General features: G+C 51.1%; 1 protein-coding gene across 2 annotated transcripts in view; it reads left to right on the forward strand.

The window, feature by feature from the left end:
• Positions 1–156: 156 nt before the first annotated feature.
• The window catches only part of LOC140392184 (protocadherin-16-like), a 567,611-nt gene continuing 554,960 nt past the window's right edge, over positions 157–12,807 (forward strand). The window contains exon 1 of one of the 2 annotated variants that reach the window (XM_072477567.1): positions 157–269. The gene's annotated coding sequence lies outside the window, so the exon portion shown is untranslated. The remainder of the gene's footprint in view (positions 270–12,807) is intronic. The other variant, XM_072477568.1, reaches the window with a different exon arrangement.

Here is a 12,807-nt window from a genome sequence, read left to right on the forward strand (position 1 = left end):
TCTGTCTGTCTCTCTCTCTCCCTCCCTCCCTGTCTCTCTCTGTCTCCCTTTCTCTGTCTCTCTCTCTGTCCCCCTCTCTCTCTTTCACTCTCTGTCCCTCTCTCTCTCCCCCCCCCCCCCCCCCCCCCCCCGCCTCTCTCTCTCTCTCTGGGTTGGGCTGTGACGTGTCTCTCGCTCCGGCTCCGATTCGGGAATTTTAATTCAAAAGGATTTTGGAGAGAAAGACATCGGATGAAGGAAACAGAGCGAATCGGAGTGAAAACCCCTGGGTGAGTGAGAGCGAGAAAGAGAGAGAGATTGTGAAGGAGAGAGAGATTGTGTGAGGGGAGGGGGGGGGGGGGAGAGAGAGAACGTGTGAGGGGGAGAGGAAGGTGGGATATGAGAGGGAGTGAGAGAGAAAAGGGAGAGAGTGGAAGAATAGAAAGAGGAGAGGATAAAGAGCACAAATCAGCTGGTGTGCGGGAGGCATGGATAATGGAGGCAGAGATCCGGAGAGAGAGAAGGTGAAAGCAGGTAGGAGGACGAATGGCAGGGGCCAAGTGGGGGCAGACTCAGAGAGAGGGAAGTGGAAGGCAGAAAAAAGGAAGAAGCAGTTAGGACGAGAAGCTGGGGGAGAAAGGATAGACAGAAGGTGGTAATTGTGGGAGAGAGGAGTTTGGGGATTCTGAGGCCATGGGGGGGGGGGGGGGGGGGATTAATTACCTGAACTGAAGTGTAATTTAAAATAATTCCAAAGTTTGCAGATAGCTTGATCGTGGCTTCAGGCAAACATAAGATAAAATTTAACACGAGATGTGAAAAATGATTCATTTTGGAAGGAAAAATGTAAAGAGGCAATATCACAATATCAATTAAATGGGAAAAATGTCAAGCTGTGCAAGCACAGAGAGATCCTCAGCTTGTGCACAGACTGAGGTGGGAGGATTTTGAGAAGTCTGTGACAGAGCATCAGGATGTTATAAATAGAGGAATACAGTATAAATGTAAGGAAGTTATGCTGACCGTTATAAAACAGGAGTTATTCATGCATTTATTAACAGTAGCTGGCAGGTTGGATATATACCGTTCTATGTCAGCCAATGATAGCAAGGTATGTGGCATTCAGCAGTGAAATGAAATGAAATGAAAATCGCTTATTGTCACAAGTAGGCTTCAAATGAAGTTACTGTAAAAAGCCCCTAGTCGCCACATTCCTGCACCTGTTCGGGGAGGCTGTTACGGGAATCGAACCGTGCTGCTGGCCTGCCTTGGTCTGCTTTAAAAGCCAGCGATTTAGGATGATGGAATGCTGGCCTTCATATCCAGAGGACGAGAAGTCCTGGTCATAAAATCAAACGACAAAGGAGCAGAATTAGGCCACTCGGCCCATCAAGTCTGCTCCACCATTCAATCATGGCTGATATTTTTCTCATCCCCATTTTCCTGCCTTCTCCCCATAACCCCTGATCCCCTTATTGATCAGGAACACCAGATTTGAGCTTGAGGTGCTGTTCCCAACAGGGCTACAGACCAAGGGCTGGAAGATGGAATTAGACAGAATAGTTCTGATGCACAATCAATTACTCGTGAGACGAGGAGAGTCATACTAATCGGCTTTAATCAGCTAGAACTGCACCCAGCAGCTTCGATACAGAAAGTGAAGGCTGCTGGGACGGCATGGGTTCTTATACCCCGCCTCTCAGGGCGGAGCTACGTACGTTGGCCAATGGTAGACTCCTAGGTCTGGCCAATGGGCATCCACCTCTCAGGTACTGCAATACCTGGTATTACCACAAGTTCTTTCTGAGAACATAAGAACGAGGAGCAGGAGTTGGCTATTTAGTTCCAGGAAGCAGTCTCCGGGCGGGGGGTTCCTGGACGGTCTCGGGGGGGGGGGGCGGAGTATTAGATTGGTCTCGGTGGGGGCAGAGTGTTAGAGAGGTCATGCGGGGGGGTGGAGTATTAGAGCGGACTCGGGAGGGGGGGTGACTTTTTGGAGCGGTATCGGGGGGGGGGTGGAGTATTAGAGCGGTCTCGTGGGGGGGGCTGAATGTTAGAGAAGTCTGGGGGGTGGATGGAGTATCAGAGCTGTCTCGGGGGGGGTGGGGGCAGGCCAGAGTATTAGAGCGGTCTGGGGGGTGGCGGAGTATTAGAATGGGTCTTGGGGGGTGGTCTCAGGTGGATGCTCTTGGGGGGGTCCTGGGAGGGGGGCCTCGGGGAAGGTGGTCTCGGGGGCCTCGGGGGGGGGGGGGGGGCGGGGGGTGGTCCCGGGGGGGTCTTGGGAGGGGGGCCTCGGGGAAGGTGGTCTCGGGGGCCTCGGGGGGGGGGGGCCGGGGGGTGGTCCCAGGGGGGTCTTGGGAGGGGGGTCTCGGGGAGGGGTGGTCTCAGGGGAGTCCTCGGGGGGGTTGTCTCTGGGGGGGACCGCAGGGTGGGGGTCTCGGGGTCTCGGGGGGAGGGGCCTCGGGAGGTGGCCCCGGGGTAGGCCTCGGGGGGGGTGGTGGTCATAGGGGGGCCTTGGGGGGTTGGCCTCTGGGGGGGGGTCTCGGGGGGTCTCGGGGGGGGGGTCTCTGGTGGGGTGGTGGCCCGGGGGGGGGGGGGGCAGGGGTACGATGAGTATACAGGGTAACTTACCCCGGGTGAGAAAAAGAAAGAAGAACAGAAAAGTGACATCTCAAAAAAGCTATGATCTGATTGGTTGGTAGGTATCTGCACAGAATTTGAAAATAAAACATTGATAGACTAATTAAACCTAAATAATTAACTCAGTGGAGGAGTAACTAAACCAGAGGGAGGAGATTTCTGTATTTAGCATTATATTTTTAATGGAGACTAGTGCTGGGGACCATATAGTTAATTGTAACTTCCGGACCCGGGTCACTGTCCGTGTGGAGTTTGCACATTCTCCCTGTGTCTGCTTGGGTCTCACCCCCACAGTCCAAAGATGTGCAGGGTAGGTGGAATGGTCCCGCTAAATTGACCCTTAATTGGAAATTTAAAAAAAAAGTTAATTGTAACTTAATTTAGTAAGGATTGAATAAGTATTTATTTTAAATTACTGTATTAATTAGTGCTAGAAATGTGAGTTCGGTTGGAGCAGCAGTTGGATGCACTTAGGAGCATACAGGTGGCGGAAAGCGTCATAGACAGGAGTTATAGAGACGTAGTCACACCCAAGGTGCTGGCAGACAGATGGGTGACCGCTAGAAAGGGCAGGCAGTCAGTGCAGGAATCCTCTGTGGCTCTCCCCCTCTCTACAAGGATACTGTTTTGGATACTGTTGGGGCGGATAGCCTATCAGAGGAAAATAACAGCAGCCAGAACAGTGGCACCACAACTGGCTCTGTTGCTCAGCAGGGGAGGGCAAAGTGCAGGTGGGCGATAGTTATAGGGGACTCTATAGTAAGGGGCACAGATAGGCGCTTCTGTGGATGTGAAAGAGACTCCAGGAAGGTGTGTTGCCTCCCTAATGCCAGGGTCAAGGATATCTCTGACTGGGCAGGGGGCATCCTGAAGGGGGAGGGTGAACAGCCAGTGGTCATAGTACACATTGGGAACTAAGGACTGAGGCAGGAAGAGTGACAAGGTCCTGCAGGGGGAGTTCAGGGAGTTGGGTAGTAAATTAAAAAGCAGGACCTCTGAGGTTGTAATCTCGAGATGACTCCCTGTGCCACGTGCCAATGAGGCTAGACTGAGGAAGATAGTGCAGCTAAACAGCTGGGGTACGAGGGAGTGATTCTGATGGGGAAACATAGAAAAACAAGGAGCAGGAGGAGGCCATTCAGCCCTTCAAGCCTGCTCCGCCATTCATTATGATCATGGCTGATTATCCAACTCAATAGCCGAATCCCACTTTCCTCCAATAGCCTTTGACCCCCTTCACCCTAAGTGCTCTATCTAACTGCTTCTTGGAACCATACAATGTTTTGGCCTCAACTACTTCCTGTGGCAATGAATTCCACAGACTCACCACTCTCTGGGCAAAGAGATTTCTCATCTCTGTCCGAAATAGTCTACCCCGTATCCTCCGACTGTGGTTCTGGACACACCCACCATCGGGAACATCCTTCTTGCATCAACCCTGTCTCGACCTGTTAAAGTTTTATAGATTGCTATGAGATCCCCCCCTCATTCTTCTGAATTGCAGCGAATACATTCCTAGCCGATTCAATCTCTCCTCATACGTCCGTCCTGCCATCCGAGGAATCAGCCTGGTAAACCTTTGCTGCTCTCCCGCCACAGCAAGAACATCCTTCCTCAGATAAGGAGACCAAAACTGCCCACAATACTCCCGGTGTGGCCTCACCAAGGCCCTGTATAATAGCAGCAAGGCATCCCTGCTCCTGCACTCGAATCCTCTCGCAATGAAGGCCAGCGTACCATTTGCCTTCTTTACCGCCTGCTGCACCTGAGCGCTTACCTTCAGTGACTGGTGTACGGGGACACCCAGGTCTCGTTGCACATTCCCCTCTCCTAATTTATGGCCATTCAGATGCCTTGTTTTTGCCACTAAAGTGGATAACCTCACATTTCTCCAAATTATGCTGCATCTGCCATTCAATTTCCCACTCACTCAACTTGTCCAAATCACACTGAAGGATCTCTGCATCCTCCTCACAGCTCACCCTCCCACCCAACTTGGTGTCATCTTCAGATTTAGAGATATGGGGAGGGATTCTCCATTCCCCGTCACTAATTTCGTAATCGGCGATTGGGCGGAGAATCCCTTTGGACGCCAAAATAGGGGGTGGCGCTTGCTTGACGCAAGTTTCGTATGCTCCGCCCCATTCCGAAATCACGTCTTAACAGCGTGCACCTGGTTGCCTGAAGGCCCACCCCTGATGCTCCGCTCCTGATGGACTTAGTTCACAATGGCACGGTTCAGTCCTGGTATCAGTCGTGTGGGACCCAGCCTAGCGTCTGCGGACTGTGTCCAGTGCTGCCACAGTTGGGTGGGAGCCGTGCTGCTGGCCAGCGGTGGGGGGCTTTGGCGGGGACTGGTGGGGTGGTGGCCTGGGGGTGGTGAGGGGATGGTTAGGGGGGCACTATCCGTCGCTTTGTTTTGTGGCGTATCCGCTGCAGGTCATTGCCATGTGCATTCGTGGCCATGGACCCGGCCAATCTCTGGCTGTTTATTTTGTGGAGATCGGGCAGTTTACATGGCGTGGCTGCAAGCCCCTCTATGGTCGCAGCATCGGTGAGGGGGCGGCACCGATTATTTTCCACGTAAAATGCCACTGACCCTCTGCACTTAACCTCAGATTCAGAGAAACTGGCCAATGACATTTTGTTCCCTCATCTAAATCATTAATATATATTGTGAACAGTTGGGGTCCCAGCACCGATCCCTACGGTACCCCACTGGTCACTGCCTGCCAATTTGAAAAAGATCCGTTAATTCCTCCTCTTTGTTTCCTGTCTGCCAACCAGTTGTCTATCCATCTCAATACACTACCCCAATCCCATCCGCTTTAATTTTACACAATAATCTCTTTTGCGGGACTTTGTCAAAAGCCTTCTGAAAGTCCAAATACACCATATCCACTGGCTCCCCTTCATCAACTCTACTAGTTACATCCTCGAAGAATTCCAGTAGATTTGTCAAGCATGGTTTCCCCTTCATCAATCCATGCTGACTCTGTCCGATCCTGCCACTGTTTTCCAAGTGCTCTGCTATAAAATCTTTGACAGTGGATTCCAGAATTTTCCCCACTACTGACGACAGGCTGACCGGTCTATAATTCCCCACTTTCTCTCCCTCCCTTTTTAAACAGTGGAGTTACATTAGCCATCCTCCAATCTGCAGGGACTGTTCCAGAGTCTATAGAATCCTGGAAGATGACCACCAATTAATCCGCTATTTCTAGAGCCACCCCCTTCAGTACCCTGGGATGTAGATTCTCAGGCCCTGGGGATTTATCCGCCTTCAATCCCATGAATTTCCCCAACACCATTTCTCTACTGATGTTGATCACCTTCAGTTCCTCCCTCTCACTAAATCCTGCGTTCCCCAACAGTCCTGGTATCTGATTTGTGTCATTTATGAAAACAGAACCAAAGTCTGTATTTGGATTCAGGAAAGTCACATTCCTGAGAGAACGAAGGATAAGTATGGGAAGTTTAGGGAGCCTTGGATAATGAGGGATATTGTGAATCTCGTCAAAAAGAAAACAACTTTTGTACGGTTTTGAAGGGTGGGGACAGTCAAAACACTTGCGGGGTATAACGAAAGTAGGAAGGTACTGGAGCGGGAAATTAGGAGGGCGAGGAGGGGGCATGAAATGTTCTTGGAAATAGGATTAAGGTGAACCACATAGCTTTTTATTCATATGTAAAAAGCAAGAGGGTGACCAGGGAAAGGATTGGACCACTTCAGGACAGTGGAGGAATCTATGTGTTGAGCCAGAGGAAATGGGCGAGATACTAAATGAGTACTTTGCATCAGTGTTCACCAAAGAAAGGGACTTTGTGGAAGATGGTCCTTCGATGTGTGGTCAGTCATGTTAGCATCGAAAAGTAGGAAGTATTGGGTCTTTTAAAAGATATTAAGGGAGATAAGTCTCCTGGGCCGGATGGGATTAATTCCAGAACACCGAGGGAAGCAAGGGAGGAGATTGCTGGGGCCTGACTGACACCTTTGTTTCCTCATTGGCTACAGGTGAGATCCCAGAGGACTGGAGAATAGTCAATGTGGTACCGCTGTTTAAGAAAGGTAGCAGGGATAATCCTGGAAATTATAGGCTGGTGAGCCTCACATCGGTAGTAGGTAAATTATTGGAGAGAATTCTCAGGGACAGGATTTAGACCCATTTGGAAATAAATGGACTCATAAGCGATGAACAACATGAAGGGGAGGTCGTGCCTCACTACCTTCATCGAGTTGTGTGAGGAGGTGACAAAGATGATTCATAAGCTGAGGGCGGTGGATGTTGTTTATATGGACTTCAGTAAAGCCTTTGACCAGGTGCCTCATGGCAGACTGGTACGAAAGGTGAAGTCATACAGGATCAGAGGTGAGGTGGTAAGATGGATACAGAACTGGCTCGGTCACAGAAGGCAAAGGGTAGCAGTAGAAAGGTGTTTTTCTGACTGGAAGGTTGTGACTAATGGTGTTCCACAGGGATCTGTGCTGGGGCCTCTGTTGTTTGTAGTGTACATAAACGATTCGGAGGAAAATGTGGCCGGTCTGATTAGTAAGTTTGCTGTTGATGGAGCCATTCAATGAGATCATGGCTGATCTTTTGTGGACTCAGCTCCACTTTCTGGCCCGAACACCATAACCCAAAAAACTATCTCTCTTTATCTTAAAAACATTTAATGAAGGAGCCTCAACTGCTTCACTGGGCAAGGAATTCCATAGATTCACAACCCTTTGGGTGAAGAAGTTCCACCTAAACTCAGTCCTAAATCTACTTCCCCTTATTTTGAGGCTATGCCCCCTAGTTCTGCTTTTACCCACCAGTGGAAACAACCTGCCCACCTCTATCCTATCTATTCCCTTCATAAGATCCTCCCGCATCCTTCTAAATTCCAACAAGTACAATCCCAGTCTACTCAACCTCTCCTCGTAATCCAACCCCTCAACTCTGGGATTAACCTAGTGAATCTCCTCTGCACACCCTCCAGTGCCAGTACGTCCTTTCTCAGGTAAGGAGACCAAAACTGAACACAATACATCAGGTGTGGCCTCACTAACACCTTATTCAGTTGCAGCATAATCTCCCTAGTCTTAAACTCCATCCCTCTAGCAATGAAGGACAAAACTCTATTCGCATTCTTAATCACCTGTTGCACCTCTAAACCAACTTTTTGCGACTCATGCACTAGGACACCCAGGTCCCTCTGCACAGCAGCATGTTTTAATATTTTATCATTTGATTAATATTCCCTTTTGCTGATATTCCTACCAAAATGGATAACCTCACATTTGTCAACATTGTATTCCATCTGCCAGACCCTCGCCCATTCACTTAGCCTATCCAAATCCCTCTGCAGACTTCCAGTATCCTCTGCACTTTTTGCTTTACCACTCAACTTAGTGTTGTCTGCAAACTTGGACACATTGCCCTTGGTCCCCAACTCCAAATCATCTATGTAAATTGTGAACAATTGTGGGCCCACCACTGATCCCCGAGGAACACCACTAGCTACTGATTGCCAACCAGAGAAGCACCCATTAATCCCCACTCTTCCTTTCTATTAATTAACCAATCCTCTATCCAAGCTACTACTTTACCCTTATAGCCATGTATCATTATCTTATGCTCATGTATAGATGCGGGTAGTGCAGTTGACGTAGTTTACATGGATTTTAGCAAAGCCTTTGACAAGGTGACAAAGTCCCACATGGAATGGGATCAAAGGTTAGGGGGAGAAAACAGGATTAGGCTATTGAGTTGGATGATCAGCCATGATGGTGATGAATGGCGGAGCAGGCTCGAAGGGCCAAAAGGCCTCCTCCTGCTTCTATCTTCTATGTATCTATGCATCTATGGGAGATTTATAAAGAATGCAAAAGCATATAGGATACAGGGTACTTAATAAGGTAGATTCAAAGCTGGCTTCGCTGTAGGAGACAGAGTGTTAGGGTTAGGGTTAGGGTTAGGGTTGATGACAGATGGTTACTTCAGTGTCTGGAAGCCAGTGCCTCTGGCGTTCCATAGCGATCTGTGCTGGGTCCCCTATTATTCGCCATTTATATAAATGACTTTGATGACTATGTGGGGGGTAGGATCAGCAAGTTTAGGGATGATACCGGGTGGTTAACAGCGAGGGTGAGTTTCTTGGGCTTGTTGCTTGATTAATAATGTTGGTGAACCACAAGCCTTCCCTTATATCGATCAAATGACCACACAACCAGTTAGTTAGTTCAAAAGATGGTTTATTTACATACACAAGAGTTATCTCGACATGCAAACACAATATCTACTATGAGTTAAACTACACCTATCAGCTACAATAACCTAAACTTAACTTCAGGGTGACCGGCACTGTGCAAATGGATAAGGCCTTTATCTGGATTTCACTTGGCTGGTTCGAAAAAAATGGCTCTGCCTCTGCTGGGTTCACCATCAGTTAGCGATCGTTGCTCTTGAACTTGGCTGGCTGTTCCTGCTACGATAGGGTTGGCACAGGCCTGATCTAAGAGATCCTCTTTTATCCCCCTGGGATTTCACGCTCTTTGAGACGGTCCTTAACCTTGGACCCAATAGTTCGACAGGGCTCTGATCACTGTCTTCGATTTCGGCCAATAAAGGGGCGGGTGCCTTGGTAGCTGGGCGGGTCCTTAGCGGTCATTGACCTTGGCAGTCGTGCCTTCTGAGTAAGGGGAGTGGCGCCGATCAGTCTGTGACTGTACCGGTTGCTTGATTGGAGTTCTATTGTCCTGGGAAAATGGGCCATTAAAATGCAAACGAGCGGGGATTTCGATCAGGTCTGGTTACCGGTGTTTCAGATACACATAGGCTCTATATCTGTCTGAGTCCTAGGTCACCATAATTCCCATGGTCCTTTGCAGATGGCCATCTTAGATGGCTACATTCCGTCCTCTTGATCCTGAACGCGAAGCGTGGTGGATCACACTATTGATCCCTGTTCATCCTCTACTCTACTCTATCTTGTGGTTTGGGATATTTACCTAATATTCCATTAATACATTCATAAATTAGTTAATCTCTAACGGTTACTATAATCAGGTCTCTGTAAAACATTTAATTTATCGCACAGTTGATCTCTAGCTAACGCTATCTAAGCTACTTTCATGCTGCTGGTGGACATCAAAGAACTTGTATACAGTACAAAATTTAAAACAGCAGCATCACATTTCTACTTAATCCTAATAAAGTTAAAGAGGTACATGGTTTATTTTTTAGCAGTGATTGGTACATGAGTGTAATTTTGTTGAACTCCAAAGAAGGCTTGGGCTGTATATATCGGGGAGCGGGAGGCTTTTGCTCACCATTTACAGAGTCAAAGTGTCTGAATGACACTGCAGATTATTGCAATTACTAGAAGGGCCTCTACTAGGTATGAAAGGGGGTTCCATTTGGCAATGTTTTCGCACCAAGTGGGGGTTTCGATGTCTGTCTTTGTGTGTGGTGTAGTGTCTGGGCTGGTGGTGATGCACAGGAAGGGGGTGAAGTTTGGCATGCTGCAGCCGGTGCGACTGTGGGTCACCTACAAAGACCGGCACCATTATTTTGAGTCCCCGAGAAGCTGGACACAAACTGAGGGTCGGGATGTGTGGCTGGGGATTGCTGTTGGTGTGTTACATTTTGAGGGGGGGGTCTTTGTTCTTGTTTCTTTTTGATTCGGTGTGGGTGGTTAAGGTGGGTTGGGCACTATTTTGGTTGGGTCTGTTGGGTGGGCTCTTAGAGGAGGGCAAGTAAATGGAGTAGGGGGTCGATGGTCGGTAGGGGGAATGGGGCCCCGCGGGGGAGGGTGAGGCCCGAGTCGGGGGTGAGGGGACTGGGCCTGTAAAAGGAGCTGCGCCAGAGGAGGCGGGGCTGGGCAGGTGGAAAGCGCGGGCTTTTTCCCGCGCTGAAGGCTGGAGGGGGCGGGGCCAGGGCAGGGATGCGAGGGTTGTTTCCCGTGCTTGGGATGGAAGGGGGAGGCGGAGAGCCTGCTCATGGGTAAGGGAGGAGGAGGGGATGTCCCACAATGGGAGGAGTCGAAGGAGAGGCGGGAGTGGCCGGGGTCAGCAGGAGTCAGCTGACTTGCGGGAGTGCAATGGGGGGAGCAAAGCATCGAGGAGGGGTCCTAGCTGGAGGGGGTGGGGGTTGGGGGGGTGGGGGGGAACCGGGTTGCTGCTGGTATGGTCAAGGGGGAGCTGGATCGAGTAGAGGGGGTTGGGACGGGGGTCTGCCGCCGTGGGGAATGGGCTGGGTGTGGGGTGCGGGCGCGTGGCTGGCCGAGGAGGGGTTATGGCTAGTCGGCGGGGGAGGGGGGCGGATAGCCCCCTGATCCGGCTGATAACTTGGAACGTAAGGGGACTGAATGGGCCGGTTAAGTGGGCCTGGGTGTTCGCGCACCTGAAGGGGCTGAAGGCGGATGTGGTCATGCTCCAGGAGACACACCTGAAGGTGGCAGACCAGGTAAGATTGAGGAAGGGGTGGGTAGGCCAGGTGTTTCACTCGGGGCTGGATGCCAAAAATCGAGGGGTGGCGATCTTGGTGGGAAAGAGGGTGTCGTTCGAGGCGTCAAGCATTGTGGCAGACAATGGTGGCAGGTACGTAATGTTAAGTGGTAAGCTGCAAGGAGAGAGGGTGGTGCTGGTCAACGTGCACACCCCAAACTGGGACGATGCGGGTTTTATGCGGCGCATGTTGGGTCGGATCCCGGACTTGGAAGTGGGGGGCCTGATAATGGGGGGGGACGGGGGGGACGACGACTTTAACACGGTGTTGAATCCGGCACTGGACCGCTCCAGGTAGAGGACGGGTAGGAAGCCGGCGGTGGCTAGAGTGCTGAGGGGGTTTATGGACCAGATGGGAGGGGTGGACCCTTGGAGATTTGCAAAGCCGGGGGCTAGGGAATTTTCATTCTTCTCGCATGTTCATAAGGCCTCTTCCCGGATCGACTTTTTTATTATGAGCAGGGCGCTGATAGCGAGAGTAGAGGTTACCGAGTACTCGGCGATAGCCATTTCGGATCACGCCCCGCATTGGGTAGACCTACAGCTGGGGGAGGAGAGGGACCAGTGCCCGTTGTGGCGCTTGGAGATGGGGCTGTTGGCGGACGAGGAGGTGAGCGAGCGGGTCCGAGGAAGCATAGAGCGATACCTGGAGGCCAACGATAACGGGGAGGTCCGAGTGGGGATGGTCTGGAAGGCGCTGAAGGCGGTGGTTAGGGGAGAGCTGATCTCCATTAGGGCCCACAAGGAGAGGAGAGAGCAGAGGGAGAGGGAGATGCTGGTGGGGGAGATGGTGAGGGTAGACAGGAGGTACGCGAAGGTGCCGGAGGAGGGACTGTTGAGGGAGAGGCGTGGCCTCCAGGCCGAATTCGACCTGTTGACCACGAGGAAGGCCCAGGGGGCGGTTTATGAATATGGGGGAAAAGCAAGCCGGATGCTGGCGTATCAGCTTTGGAAGCGGGACGCAGCTAGGGAGATCGGGGGAGTTAAGGATAGGGGATGGAGTGTGGTGCGGAGTGGGGTTGGCATCAATGGGGTCTTCAAGGACTTCTATGAGGAACTGTATCGGTCCGAGCCCCCACAGGAGGAGGGACGCTTTCTGGACCAATTGAGGTTCCCGAAGGTGGAGGAGGGACTGGTGGCGGGGATTAGGGGCCCCGATTGGGCTGGAGGAGCTGGGCAAAGGGATAGGGAGCATGCAGGCGGGGAAGGCACCGGGGCCGGATGGTTTCCCGGTCGAATTCTACAAACAATATGTAGACCTGTTGGGCCCGTTGCTGGTTAGGACCTTCAATGAGGCAAGGGACGGGGGGGGGGCATTGCCCCCGACGATGTCCCGGCCACTGATCTCCTTGATCCTGAAGCGGGACAAGGATCCCCTGAAGTGTGGGTCTTACAGGCCGATTTTGTTGTTAAATGTAGATGCCAAGGTGCTGGCGAAAGTCTTAGCCACGAGAATTGAGGATTGGGTGCCGCAGGTCATCCACGAAGACCAGACGGGGTTCGTGAAGGGGAGGCAGTTGAACTCGAATGTTCGGAGGCTCCTGAACGTTATTATGATGCCGGCGAGGGAGGAGGAGGCGGAGATAGTGGCGGTGATGGATGCTGAGAAGGCCTTCGATAGGGTAGAGTGGGGGTACTTGTTGGAGGTGCTGAAGAAGTTTGGGTTTGGGGAAGGGTTTGTCTGGTGGGTTAGGCTG

Source organism: Scyliorhinus torazame, chromosome 15 (genome assembly GCF_047496885.1).
Source record: "Scyliorhinus torazame isolate Kashiwa2021f chromosome 15, sScyTor2.1, whole genome shotgun sequence".
NCBI classification, from domain to species: domain Eukaryota; kingdom Metazoa; phylum Chordata; class Chondrichthyes; order Carcharhiniformes; family Scyliorhinidae; genus Scyliorhinus; species Scyliorhinus torazame.